Source organism: Nycticebus coucang, chromosome 19, assembly GCF_027406575.1.
Source record: "Nycticebus coucang isolate mNycCou1 chromosome 19, mNycCou1.pri, whole genome shotgun sequence".
NCBI lineage: Eukaryota > Metazoa > Chordata > Mammalia > Primates > Lorisidae > Nycticebus > Nycticebus coucang.
Genome location: NC_069798.1, coordinates 17,969,416 through 17,983,403, shown reverse-complemented (window position 1 = coordinate 17,983,403; position 13,988 = coordinate 17,969,416). Strand labels below are relative to the sequence as shown.

At 37.5% G+C, this 13,988-nt stretch overlaps 1 pseudogene; it reads right to left on the bottom strand.

Annotated features, from left to right (window-relative positions):
* Window positions 1-44: 44 nt before the first annotated feature.
* On the bottom strand, window positions 45-408 carry LOC128571676 (guanine nucleotide-binding protein G(I)/G(S)/G(O) subunit gamma-5-like; annotated as a pseudogene).
* Window positions 409-13,988: the final 13,580 nt, after the last annotated feature.

Here is a 13,988-nt window from a genome sequence, read left to right as displayed (position 1 = left end):
TATATGAAATGATCACCCTATCACCCTTGTAAAACAGAAATTCATTAAAATTCAGAGAGGTAGATGTTAAGAACTGACAAAAGTAGAAGTTTATTATGGCATGGCACATGTGTTATAGGGATAAGCTTTTGTACAAGCTTCAAAAATTTAGCTCTCTGGAATATTGGCGGTTGATGAGAAGTAGTTTGAAAAACCTCTGTTAGATCCCTTGAACATACTTTCTGGGGTCTGAAGGGATTTGTACTTGAAGATACTCCAGTCAAGAGAGGATCACGTTTTGAGTGTTGTTCTACAGACAACTGTTTCAGTCTGCAGCTTTTGGGAAACTTTAACACGATTGAGCCTGGCTTTCAGCCTGAGCTGCTGAACCACTTTCTTCATTGCGGAGATGCTGGAGGAACCAGACATGGAGCACGCGAGAGCCAGGCAGGACAGATGTTAAAAATTTCTTCAGTATCCAGCTTACTGACAGAAATCTGAAGGTATTTATTTTTTGCATATGTAAGGAGATCTGACATTTTGTTTCCTCACCTGACCTACAGACTCCTTCAAAGTCACCACCTTCATCATTATCACTGAACATAGTCACAGGACAAAGGCTGCATAACTGTGCTTTTAGTCACTGTGTTCCTACCATTGGCAACACAGCATATGTTGGATCTTTTATGCTAAACTTCTTTAGAAAACCTTCCATGCCCACACCTCTGTTCATTATTGTTAGCATGCTATTCAAGAAGGTGTTTTTATATTTACTCTTTTTTTTTTTTTTTAGACAGAGTTTCACTTTGTTATCCTCAATAGAGTCCCTCAATAGAGTGGTGTCATAGCTCACAGCAACCTGAAACTCTTGGGTTCCATTGATCCTCTTGCCTCAGCCTCCCAAGTAGCTGGACTATAGACGCCTGCTACAATACCTGGCTACTTTTTAGAGACAGGGGTCTTTTTCTTGCTCAGGCTGGTCTCGACCTCTGGAGCTCAGGCAATCCATCTACCTTAGCCTCCCAGAGTGCTAGGATTACAAGTGTGAGCCACCAATCCCGCCTATATTTATTCCTCTTTGATGTAAAGATACCCTGGTCAGTTTGCTGAATTAATGAAGCCATATTTGGGGGGAAGAACATGGCATAAACATTATTTGTGATGAGAATTTCAGTTGGAGGATAAGCAGAACAATTGTAAAGGAATGGGAAAATCTTGCAGTCATTAGCTAGCCTAGCTTCTCTACTATCGGCACAAGCAATAGAATAAAAATGTTTGTGAAACCAATTCATCATCATGAAATATGTCCCTGGAGATCATGCCTTTTTTTTTTTTTAAATCATAATAATGGACTGGTGAGTATTCACTCCTTGAAAACAGCAAGGACACAAACTTTTGCCTATCGCAGCAAATTTTCACTTATATGCGCTATATTTGCACATCCCAGCACCGTTTTCCTGTCTTTGGCATCTACGTCTTTAATTCCTGTAGGAGCTATCTCATTTGCTATAGGCAGTGTCTTTCTGGGGCAATAATGCTAAAACAGGGTGTTTCATCAGCATTGTATGACCTTGGCAAAATGATCAATGACTTTGCTGCTTTGTACTCGGTAGACGCTTTATCACTACAAATCTTTAAATATGCAGTTCTGTGTCTTTTCTTCAAATTCTGCAGTAGGCCTGTTGAACATTTATAGTTCTGTTTAATTTTCAGTTAATCCTGATAGTCCTTGCTTGTTTCATGATCACCATACTAAGAGGCATGTGTTCATTGGGCTCTTTTGATACACGATTGAGATCTTCAATTTTAGCTTTATGCAAGGTTTTTCTATTTTTATTAACTTCTGTTAATTACTTTTAGCATAGACCTTCAATATTGTGATTTCCTGTTTCTCCAGATCATATATGATTGTGATTTGTAAGATATTTGACATTTACACTGCTTTCCAGTTTCTTGAACAGCTCAACTTTTTGGACTGTAGATAAACATAACATACCTCCTCTTTTTCTTATCACTTTTACTCAAAGGTCTTTTGGCATTTTCAATACTATCTTTACACTACACAGGAGAGAAAAACCAAAAAATATGGTGAGTAATTCATGTAGGTCATGTGAGGCATTGTGGGGAACCTGGTGTTGGCACATCTGGCCTGTGCATATACAGCTTTATACTTTGTAGGCATGTTTGTGTGGGGAATCTGGGCATGCACAGAAAAGAAATATCACAGTTGGGGGTCAAGGAAAGGACCTTTTCCTCTTGGGAATGCTGAATAGACTAGGTGTAGTGCACCTGTGTTTTTAATGTGACATGAGGTCAACGGTGGAAATTTTCCTTTGTAGTCAGTGCTCCAAAAGTTTTGGATTTTGGAGCATTTCAGATTTTGGATGTTTGTATTAGGGAGTTCACGTAGTACATATTGTATTCTTTACCACTAAGCACTCAAAAAAAAAAAAAAGAGCCAATTTAATTTTAGAATGTTATTGGATAAGCAGTAAATTATTAATTATATTAAGTTTTGACACTTGAGTACCTATTTTTTGATATTCAAAATGACAAAATGGAAAGTAAACATAAAGCACTTTTATTGTATTCAAAGTAAGATGATTAGTTTGGAAAAAAGCATTTGTGTAAATCTGAAAGCTGAACCAGACCATTTTCTCATGGAACACAATTTGTACTTGAAAGAATGATTAAAAACTGTGGTTATTTAGAATTAGATATTTAGGCAGACATTTGAAAATGAACAGAGTGAACTTATCACTTCATTTTTTTCCCCTTTTCTTTCTTTCTCTTCCTTTCTTTTTTTCCCTCCCCCTCTCTCTCCTTCCTTCCAGCCTTTTTTCCCCTCCTTCCTGGACAGTCTTACTCTGTTGCCCAGACTAGAGTGCTGTGCCATCAGCCTCATTGATTGCTACCTCAGACTCCTGGGTTCACATGATCCTCTTGCCTCAGCCTCCCAAGTAGCACGGACTGCAGGTGCCTTCCACAACACCTGGTTAGTTTTAGTTTTTGATATTTTTGGTAGAGGTGAGGTCTCACTCTTGCTCAGGCTAGTCTTGAACTCCCGAGCTCAAGTGGTCCTCCCGCCTCAGCCTCCTAGAGTGCTAGGATTACAGGCAACCATGGCCGGCTGAGCCTATCACTTCAAAAAAAAAAAAAAAACAAAAAACCAGTAACAGATTTTGTTTACAAGGACAAAATTTAAGCTTTTATGCAAATTTTAGAATTCTTGAAGATTTTTATTCATCATAATGAAATTGACAACTTCTAAATAATAATTTTTTTTTTTTTTTTGAGACTGAATCTTGCTGTGATGCCCCAGGCAGAGTACAGTGGCATCATCACAGCTCACTGCAACCTCAAAGTCCTGGGTGCAATTGATCCTCTTGCCTCAGCTTCCTAAGCAGCTGGGACTGCAGGGCCACACCACAACTCCTGAGTAATTTTTCTATTTTTAGTAGAGATGAAGTCTCACTGTTGCTCAGGCTGGTCTCAGACTCCCTAGCTCAAGTAATCCTACCACCTTCGCCCTCCAGAGTGCTAGGATTACGCTGACCCCAAGTTCTAAATAATTAAAGACTTTACTGATGAGATTGATGGTGATACGAACAAATGAGGTTTCTGATATAGTAAATTTGGAAGATATGCCTAACTCCATAAGAATTGTGTGTAAGTAAAAGAGATGTTCAAATAGGCCAATGTATTTTAAATATGTAACTACTAAAATTTCTTTTAGTAATGATACAACATGATATTATTATATCTTACACATTTCAACTATCACTTTTGAGTACTGGTCTTTTATTAAAGAATATCCAATGATTTGAAATCACTGAATAATTTATCTGAAGTGAACCAGAAAGGCTATTTGAATCATACTTCTCCTTTCTTAATATGTATCTTTTTGAGGTTAGAAAAAGATACATATTATCTTAACTAAAATAACATTGTAAACAGTTTGAATGGAGGGGCAGCTATGACAATTCACTTTTATTATGTTAAGCCAGACATTGAAGAGACTGCAGTTTTCTCTTTTTACTATTTTTTTTAACTTTAGAAAATATAGTTTTTTAATAGAAATATATTGAATGTGTCAATATGTAAGAGTTTATTTTTTATGAATTAACAAGTAAAGTATCTTACTTTTGCAGTTTTTGGCCGGGGCTGGGTTTGAACCCACCACCTCCAGCATATGGGGCCAGCGCCCTACTCCTTTGAGCCACAGGCTCCACCCCTTACTTGTAATTTCTAATATAGTAAACATTGATAGATCTAGACCACATGAAAAACTCTGTGAGTCATTTTTAAGGGGGCAAAGTGTTCTTGAGGCCCAAAGTTTTAAAGTACTGGGATAAAGTACTACTAGTATCACTGGATGACTACCTGCCTGCCAGAAGCAAAAATAAGTCCTTTGTAGAGTAAAATAAAACCATGCAGAGTCTCAAATAATTGTTGCAATTTTTCATATGAAATGTCCTGAGTGCAATAAAAAATAAGGATGCACAAAAAGACATGGTATGATCAAACAACACGAGAAACAATAGGCAATAGAAACAATCTAATACATAATTCAGATAATGGAGTTATCAGATTCAGATTTTTTTTCTTTTTTTCTGCTTGCTAGGGAAAGATGCAGGTTTTTGAAACAAATAATTATATTCAAGGGGTTAAGGACAAGATCAAGACTTTCGGTAGATATTAGAATTAGTGATAAAGAGTAAATTGGATATTGTGGAAATAAAAACTTTGATATAAAGAGCTCAGTGAATATCTTTTAAAAGTAGGGTCAGACCTCATTAAAAGGAGAAGTGGGGAACTAGAAGATAGTGGAAAAAAACTATACATATCAAAGCAGCACAGATAAAAAGATAGAGAACACTGGAAAAAAATACCATATTGGATATGTTAAAAAATTTAATATATATGTAGTTGGGGTACAGAATGATAATGATAGAAAAATAGGATAGAAATAACACATAAAGATATATGGTTTAGAATTTTTCAAAACTGACAAAGGAAGCAACAGTTTCAGGAAAAATGGTTAACATGAAGAAGTATAAAATTCACATTTAGAAAAATCAAACCTGCTATAAACCAAAGACAATGAGGAACTCTTAGAGATATACAAAGACAAAGTAGGCATGTTACTGAAAGGGAGCAATGATAGGATGGTTTTACTAATTTCTAACCTGACATAATATAATTCTGTCTTCAACATGCTGGAAAAAAATAAATGCAAATGTGATATTCTTTAGTGAAAAATGATTTCCAAGACTGAAGATAAAATTAAGGTATTTTCCACACAAACAAAAGTCAAAGATGAAAGTTTGGGGTGGGGCGAGGTGGTTCAAGCCTGTAATCCTAGCACTTTGGGAGGCCGAGTCAGGTGGATTACTTGAGCTCTGGAGTTCAAGACCAGCCTCAGCAAGAGCAACCCCCTGTCTCAAAAACAAACAAATGAAAAAACCCAACAAGATGGAAGTTTGGAGAAACAGGAAGAAATGAAGAGTATTAATGGTAAATATGTGTATAAATTCAAGTTAATATAAAGATAATTATAATTTATGACAAATATACAACTAGGGTCAGAGGGCAAGTGGAGTTAAAGTGTTCCAACTTCCTTCCATTATTGCAGAAAGTGGTCAAACTTCTAATTTATATTAATCGTTAAGTGGTCCAGAAGGCATGTAGTAATCTCTGGGAAAATAACTAAGAGAGTCATATAAGAATGTGTAAGCAAAAATAATAAAGTAATAAAAACATAATCAAAAGAACATAAGAAAGAAAAAGACACAATAACAATGCTGGAAAATAGAACGTAAATAGCATTTTTCTCTGTAATGGATAAGTATTTAATTATAAGACAAATATTTTCAAACTGGATAAAAATAAATGCACCTGTTACTTACAGGAGATAAACAAGTAAACTAAAGCACCAAGAAAATTTGAAAGGAAAAGGATGAAAAAGATACATCATATAAACATTAAACAAAGTTGTATAACAAAGTAGATTCTAGGTCAAAGTACTTAGCAAGAGAGATTTACCAGGAATATTTAACAATTCTAAATTTGTACCTAATGCCAATTATTATTGTTGGAGATTTTAACAGTTTTTTTGGCAATGATAAAGTAAGTAGACAAAAAGATTAAAATAATACAGAATATTCAAACAACACAACTAATGAACTTGGTATGCTCTTTCTGTTTCTGATACTATGTATGTATGTATGTATGTGTGTGCATAAGTGTATATACAGAGGGTCCCCAAAATGTATATACATTTTAAAAAAGGAAAAACTGTATTAAAATTGTAATAATATATACTGGTAATGTTTGTTATCTTGTATATTGTAATTGCAGAAGTAAAACATGACTTGAGTATTACAATTTCACTACAGATTTTTTTGGAAATTCTTTTTTTCTTTTTTTTGGTTTTTGGCCGGGGCTAGGTTTGAACCCGCCACCTCCAGCATATGGGACCGGCGCCCTACTCCTTGAGCCACAGGCGCCGCCCTCACTACAGATTTTTTTCTTTCTTAAAATGTGTAACCATTTTTTTGGCACCCTCTTTGTATGTGTATATGTCAATCCACATAACTGTGGATTAAATATACATTTTGAGCAAATGTGGAAGGTTTAGAAAAATTGCATATATAGCAGGTCACGGGACAAGTTTTACGTATCTTAAAATATGAAATGTGTACAGAATATATTCTCTGCCCCTAGTAGAAATCAGTAGCAGGAGCATAAGTAGAAAACACGATGTATTTGAAACATTTAAAAATACATTTTGAAGTAACCATGAATCAAAAAGAACTCACAAAAGAAATTAGAAAATATTTTGAACTGAATCATAACAAATATATTAAATCTTGTGTGATGTAGCAAAGGCAGTGAGTAGAAAGAGAATTACAGTATGAAATGCACACATTAGCAAAAAGGAAAACCTAAAAATCAATTCTCTAATATCAAGGTAATTACCTAATCAATGTCAAGATGTTATATTTAAGAGCAACCTATATTAAACCCAAGTAAAGCAGAAGGAACAAAATGATAAATATGAGGATATAAATTAATGAAATAGAAATTATATAATAGACAATGTAAAGATAATCGAAAGATGTATTGCTTCTGTACTTGTTTTATAATAACACAGGAGGCAGCATGAGAAAGGACAATTAATAGGCTACTTTTATTCATAAATATGTGTGCAAATATCCTAAGCAAAGTATTAGTAAATAAAAATAAGCAATAACAAAAATATTCACATCAGCTTGAGTTTATTCTATATGGAAATCAATCAAGGCAATTTAACACATAAACAGAATAAAGCAGGAGATAGCAAACCAAATCTGGTCCACTACTTTGCCAATTTTTGTAAATAATGTTTTATGAAACACAGCCATGCCCATTTTCTGTGTTTATATCACAGTTCCTACTAATACGACAGAGTTGGGTAATTGCAACAGAGCCTGTTTATGTTTAGCCTGTAAAGCCTAAAGTATTTACTATCAGCAAATGTTTGCAGACTCATGGAATAAAGGGAAAACTTCATACTGTTTTCCATAATGGCTGTACTAATTTATATTCCCACCAACTGGGTAAGAGTTCCCCTTTCTAGGCCACGCAAAGTGGCTCACTTGTCATCCCAGCACTTTGGGGGACAAGGCAGGAGGCCTTGTCTCTACAAAAATACATAGCAAGACCTTGTCTCTACAAAAAATAAAAAAATTAGCTGGACATGGTTTCACACATTTGTAGTTCTAGCTACCTGGGAGGCTGAGGCACGGGATTGCATGAGCCCAAGAGTTGGAGTTATGATCATGCCACTGTATTCCAGCCTGAGTGACAGAGCACGACCTTGTTTCCAAATTAAATAAACAAGTAACCAATAAAATAAATAAATAAAAAGAGTTTTTCTTCCTTCACATCCTCACCAACGCTTATTTTAATGTCTTTTTGATATTAGCCATTCTATCTGTGGTGACATGATTATTTCATTGTGTTTTTGTTCTGCATTTCCCTGATAATTAGTGATGTTGAGCATTTTTTCACATAGCTCTTGTTGGAATATGTATTCTCTTGAGAAATGTCTATTGGGTCATTCATCCTTTTTTTTTTTTGTGATCTGTGATTTTTGTTTTTAATTATGTCATCCATTTTTAATAATTGGATTGTATTTGTTTTTCTGCTACTGAGTTACTATTTTTCTGATTCTGAGTCTTCTGCCTTACTGTTTCCCATTTAGGGATACTGGTGATTTCATTGGGCCTACCTGGATAAGTTGGGTTAAAATTTATATCTTAAAGTCAGCTGATTAACCACCTTAATTCCACTTTGCCAATGCAATTTAACATAATCAGAGGTTCTCGAAATTAGGAGATGGTCATCTTGGGGAGGATGAAAATATTCTGCTTATCACACCCATTCCTGGGGAAATTAATTAACAGTATATTATAATCCTCTTTATAAATTATGAAATAGTTCAAGATCAGTTATTATTATATTCTTTTATTAAGGACAGGGCAACTACACATCATACACAAGGGCAGAGAACATGCTAAATGGGAAAAAAAGAACATTTGATATCTAAATTATGGCCGGAAAATTTCCCCAAGGGGTAGACTGCACTAACAAGTACTTTGGATCATTTGTAGTGGAGAAATGTGCATTTTTCTCCTTACTATAATATCACATACAAATTTTATCCTTGTTTAGTAATTTTTAATATCCCATGTGTTTTATAATATTTTATGTTAAAATTAGTGCAATCTTAATTAAAGAATCTAATGTAAGGTAATCACTAGCACAGTGGCTAGTTGATAATAAATGCTAAATAAATAATTAAACATCTTATTATTTCTAATAGCTTTTTAGATAAGGGCAGCTGTTTTTCAGGAATAAGTGAGGTACAGAAACGATCTATTATGCTATCTGAAAGAATTGGGTGCTCCCAGTTGCTTTTTTAAAAAGCTATACTTTTATATATCACTAAACCCAAGAACATAAGTTCTTCCTTAATTTACTCAATGTTTGATACTATAAGAAGAGATGAAAATGTCTTTGATAGGTTTTATTATAGTCTACTTTGAATAAAATCTTTGAGGTATCAAAAATAAAAGTCTTTCATAGGGAATTGGGAAAGATGATTTATCTTTGCCTAGAATAATGATTATAAATATATAGATATATGCTGCTGTCTTTATAGTCTTGAAATCTGTGGAAGCCACAACTCAAATTGACTCACAAATGCCACAGAGACTGTGAGCAGATATATTTTGAAAAATGCTACCTGAGGGGTTTTGCTCTGAGCCCAATTACGAACAGACAGACTCGGTCTGTGCCTTCCCAATGTAGTCTAGGAATTTATGGTAGCATAGGGGCTAAAATATCAGTAGATTTGGCATTAAAGACATTTTGTTAATTATAAAACGGTAAGTTTTAAAGAAATGTTTGTATAAAAGCAAAGTTATTTCAGTTATCAGTACATGCATGATACGTATCTGTGGATTAAAATTATTTTTAATACTGTGATTATATAGTTTCACTAAATATTGAACATAGTTCAGGAGCACTTCACTCTGTCAATTAATATATATTTAAGGAATACAAACAATATAAAACAATTTAAGAATGAAAGTATTTTAAAATCAAATACAGATAATTTTCTTATTTTACTTTTTGTCCTTTTATTTTTGGTTAAACCATCTACTTTATGTTTATTATTATGAATAATCAACAATTAACTGTTCACAGAGATTATTTTACTTATTCTGAGCCACTGTACATATTTTAGTCTATACAAAGAACCCCCCCACCTCTTAATTATGTGACCTCAATTTCTTCTTCAGATGTCTCAACCCCAAAGCAGTATAAATAAGGGGACTGAGTTTTCTGGTTGGGGAAATAGTTCCAAGATTAGCTTATTTTTAAATCCAAGAGTCATTTCCCAGACTTAGGCCAACCTTCTATATTCATTCTGTTTCTTCCTTAACTAAATGCTGGGGACTCTTTCTCCCTTTCCTCCTAACTCTGCTACCAATCAAAGTGCCTCGAGATTTCTCTCAAAACTAATGGTGAAGCGAGAGAGGATTTATGTTCCTCTAGTACCCCCTAGCTTAAGACTCTTAAAGTTACAAAGGCTCCAAATTTTTAAAAGTTCCTACAAGCTTCAGTCTTCCCTCTCTGCATGTTCTACTTTTCCAGATCAAGCTAACTGGGCTTTAACAAGTGCTATACTATAGTTTATTTGTGCCCCACCCCCAGCCTCATGTTTAAATTTGATCCTCATGCTGGTGGGGGGACCTAATAAGTGGTGTTTGGGTCATGAGGGCAGATCTGTCATAAACAAATTTAATGCCCTACCTGATGATGGGGGTGAGTTAATTCTCATTCATATTAGTTCCTTCCAGAGTCAGTTCTTAAAAAGAGCTTGGCACCTCCCCTCTGGTGCTCTCTTGCTTCCTCTCTTGTCACATGACCTCTGCACAAGTCATCTTTCTTTGCCTTCTGCTGTGAGAGAGAGCAGTCTGAACCCCTCCCCAGATACAGAAGCCTGTGTCATGCTGCTTATACTGTGTGCATAACTGTGGACCAAAGAAACCTGTTTTCTTTATACAGCCTCCGGTATTCCTTTATAGCAACACAGTGGACTAAGACAGCAAGGAAGCTTGGAGGGAAGGTGAAGTAGGGTTCTTTTTAAGTGTTTTTCCTCAGGGAGATCATTTGTATTTCTGGCTGGATCTTTAGATCAATGCTTTCCAATCAATTCTGTGTGATGGGAAAACAGATACATAGATAATAATAGCTTTTTTTTTTTTGTTGGAGACAGAGTCTCACTTTATCGTCCTCGGTACAGTGCCGTGGCGTCACAGCTCACAGCAACCTTCATTTCCTGGGCTTAGGCGATTCTCTTGCCTCAGTCTCCCGAGTAGCTGGGACTACAGATACCTGCCACAAGGCCCGGCTATTTTTTTATTGTTGTTGTAGCTTGGCCGGGGCCGGGTTTGAACCTGCCACCCATATGGGGCTGGCGCCCTATTCACTGAGCCATAGGCGCCACCCTGAAAATAATGGCATTTTTACGGCTTACACGGTATTACAGAAAAGACGGTGGGGTGGCGCCTGCAGCTCAGTGGGTAGGGCGCCAGCCACATACACCATGGCCGGCGTCTTTGAACCCAGCCTGGGCCAGCTAAACAATGACAACTGCAACAAAAAAATATAACCGGGTGTTGCGGCCGGCACGTGTAGTCCCAGCTACTTGGGAGGCTGAGGCCAGAGAATCACTTAAGTCCAAGAGTTTGAGGTTGCTGTGAGCTGTAAGACAGGGCACTCTACCCAGGGTGACAGCTTGAGACTGTTTAAAAAAAAAAAAAGACTGTGGTTATCCATGTCTGGAGGCTGTGGATCCTCTATGCTGCCCGTGCTACTCTGAAGGAATGTATATCCCAGGCAGACCTGAAGCCTATTCTCAATGGATTTCTCTTTCCTGCTATGGGAAAGCTGTAATTTAAACAAAGAAGGGAACCATCTCCTGGTGGCTATCCTTTAGACTTCTTTTTTTTTTTTTTTGGCTGGGATATAGAAATTCATACAACTATTTCTATTGGTTCATGTTGCTCTTTTTTTATTTTTTTGAGACAGAGTCTCACTTTGTTGCCCCAGGTAGAGTGCCAGAGTCATAGCTCATAGCAACAACAGATTCCTGGGCTCAAGCGATTCTCTTGCCTCAGCCTTCCAAGTAGCAGGGACTACAGGTACCCGCCGTGATGCCCAGCTATTTCTTTTTATAGGGGGAGTCTTGCTTTTGCTCAGGCTGGTCTTGAACCTGTCAGCTCAGGCAATCCACCTGCCTCAACCTCCCAGAATGCTGGGATTATAGGAATGAGTCACCACGCTCAGCCCTCATGTTGCTCTTTTAAGATTTCTGTGCTGTCTTGACAAGTAGACAGAACTGGAACAGTAGGACTATTTAAGATTAATTTTTCCTACTGAAATAATTGTTCTTATTAAGTACTAAGGTACTTTTAAATAAACATCAAAACATCAGTATGCATGCCAAGTGTTGGGCACATAATCTTAGTGGACAAGAATTGGCTTCTGTCCTGAACTCAATGGATGTTTTTCCGATTTCATGTCATTACATTAAGTCCAAATATATACTAGAGTGTTTTCTTCAAGGCTTAGAATTGTCAAAGACAACAATTAAATTCCTATCATAACTAGTAATATAAACTTTCTTCCCTTTATTCTTATAATGGCTTGAATCTTTTTATCCTTTAGGTCTCAAGTTAAAATATAACAGGTCTTTCTATGTTAACTCATGGAAGTGCCCTTGTCATTCTCTCTTAGTACCTTGCGTGCTAGTCTTTCTTAGGACTTTACATACATACATATTCATTTGCTTCTGGTTGTGTCATTCCTATTAGAATACAACCTCTTGGAGAGCAGGTACCATGTCCAACTTGTTGCCTAACACAGAGAACATATCCAAATTTGCTGAATGAATCTCATGACCTTTTTGAAAAAACATCTGAAACATAAATTTTAAAAATACAGTATTCTTTTATTTTTCTAATTTTTATATGTATAAACTGAGACATTGATTTTTGAGTCTCATTGATGTTAAGTAACATTTTATATAGACTTTCCCTTTGTGTTATATGTAAGTAAGTTTACAGAATCATTCAAAAACCCACAGCATTACATAACCCACGTTTATGTGGGTTCCTTACATAATTTTGAAACTTTGGCTTTTTCTCTTACACTAACTAAAATAGTCTGGCAGCTTGGGCCCAATTTATATAACATTAAGTATGTAACTGGAAAAGAAGAAAGTGAGGGTGCCCTATTTAAAAACTTAATTGCAGGGCAGCGCCTGCACTCAGTGGGTAGGGCGCCGGCTACATACACTGAGGCTAGTGGGTTCGAACCCAGCCCGGGCCAGCTAAAATTATTATTTTAGCCCGGGGCAGCTAAAATAATAATGACAACTGCAACAAAAAAATAGCCGGGCGTTGTGGCGGGCGCCTGTAGTTCCAGCTACTTGGGAGGCTGAGGCAGGAGAAAAGCTTGAGCCCAAGAGTTGGAGGTTGCTGTAAGCTGTGATGCCACAGCACTCTACCCAGGGCGACAGCTTGAGACTCTGGCTCAAAAAACAAAACAACAACAACAACAAAAAAAACCCAAAACAACTTAATTGCAAAGATTCAAAGGGAAGAAATCGACCCACTTTTCTGGTAAGGGTTTGTCCTAAAAGGCGAGCTCGTCTCTGGCCGCTCTAGCCAAGTTATTCCACTGCCCCTACGGGTGTCCCGATTATGGGTCAACGTTACTTTCCAATTGTTAAGCACGATCTAGTGAGCGAGCGAGACTGTGGACTAAAGAGGTGAGCATTTGGGGCATAGCCACGCCATTTAAACCAGCGAATCCGCATTCATCCCTTTCAGCCCTCACTTATCTCGGCAGATGCTCCACGGATTGGCACGGACTCCCGAGTCCTGACTTTCCTCCGCCCCGCGCCAAGCTGCTCGGACAACTCCGGGCAGCCACTTCCCAGCAGGGTGAGGATGAAGTTGGCAAAACGGAACTAGGTCGACTAGAGAGCGCCGAAACGCAGTTGGAGGGACGCTTTGGAGCGCCGGAGAGGGAGGCAAGTTGCACCCGCGCGAAGGGGGCGGGCGGGCTCGGGCCGCTCACATTTCCTGTGACAGAGGCTGCCCCAGCCTCTCCCTCTCCCGCGACGGCGGGACCATTTCCTGAATCGCTGAAGCGGAGGGAGGACTGGGGTACGGCCCTACCATTACCGCACAAGCACAGGGGTGAAGATGAGGAAAGCTTGAGGGATGCAATGATAGTCAAGTACGAGGATTTCTACTGGGGCTGAGATTCCTTCAAACCAGGCGAAAAAGAGACTTCTATGGGCCAGAACTCCTCTTTTAGGCCAGGCCAGCCGGCTGTTTGCCCGGCCCTAGTGTATTCCCCCCTCCCCGGATTCCCAGGGTGGT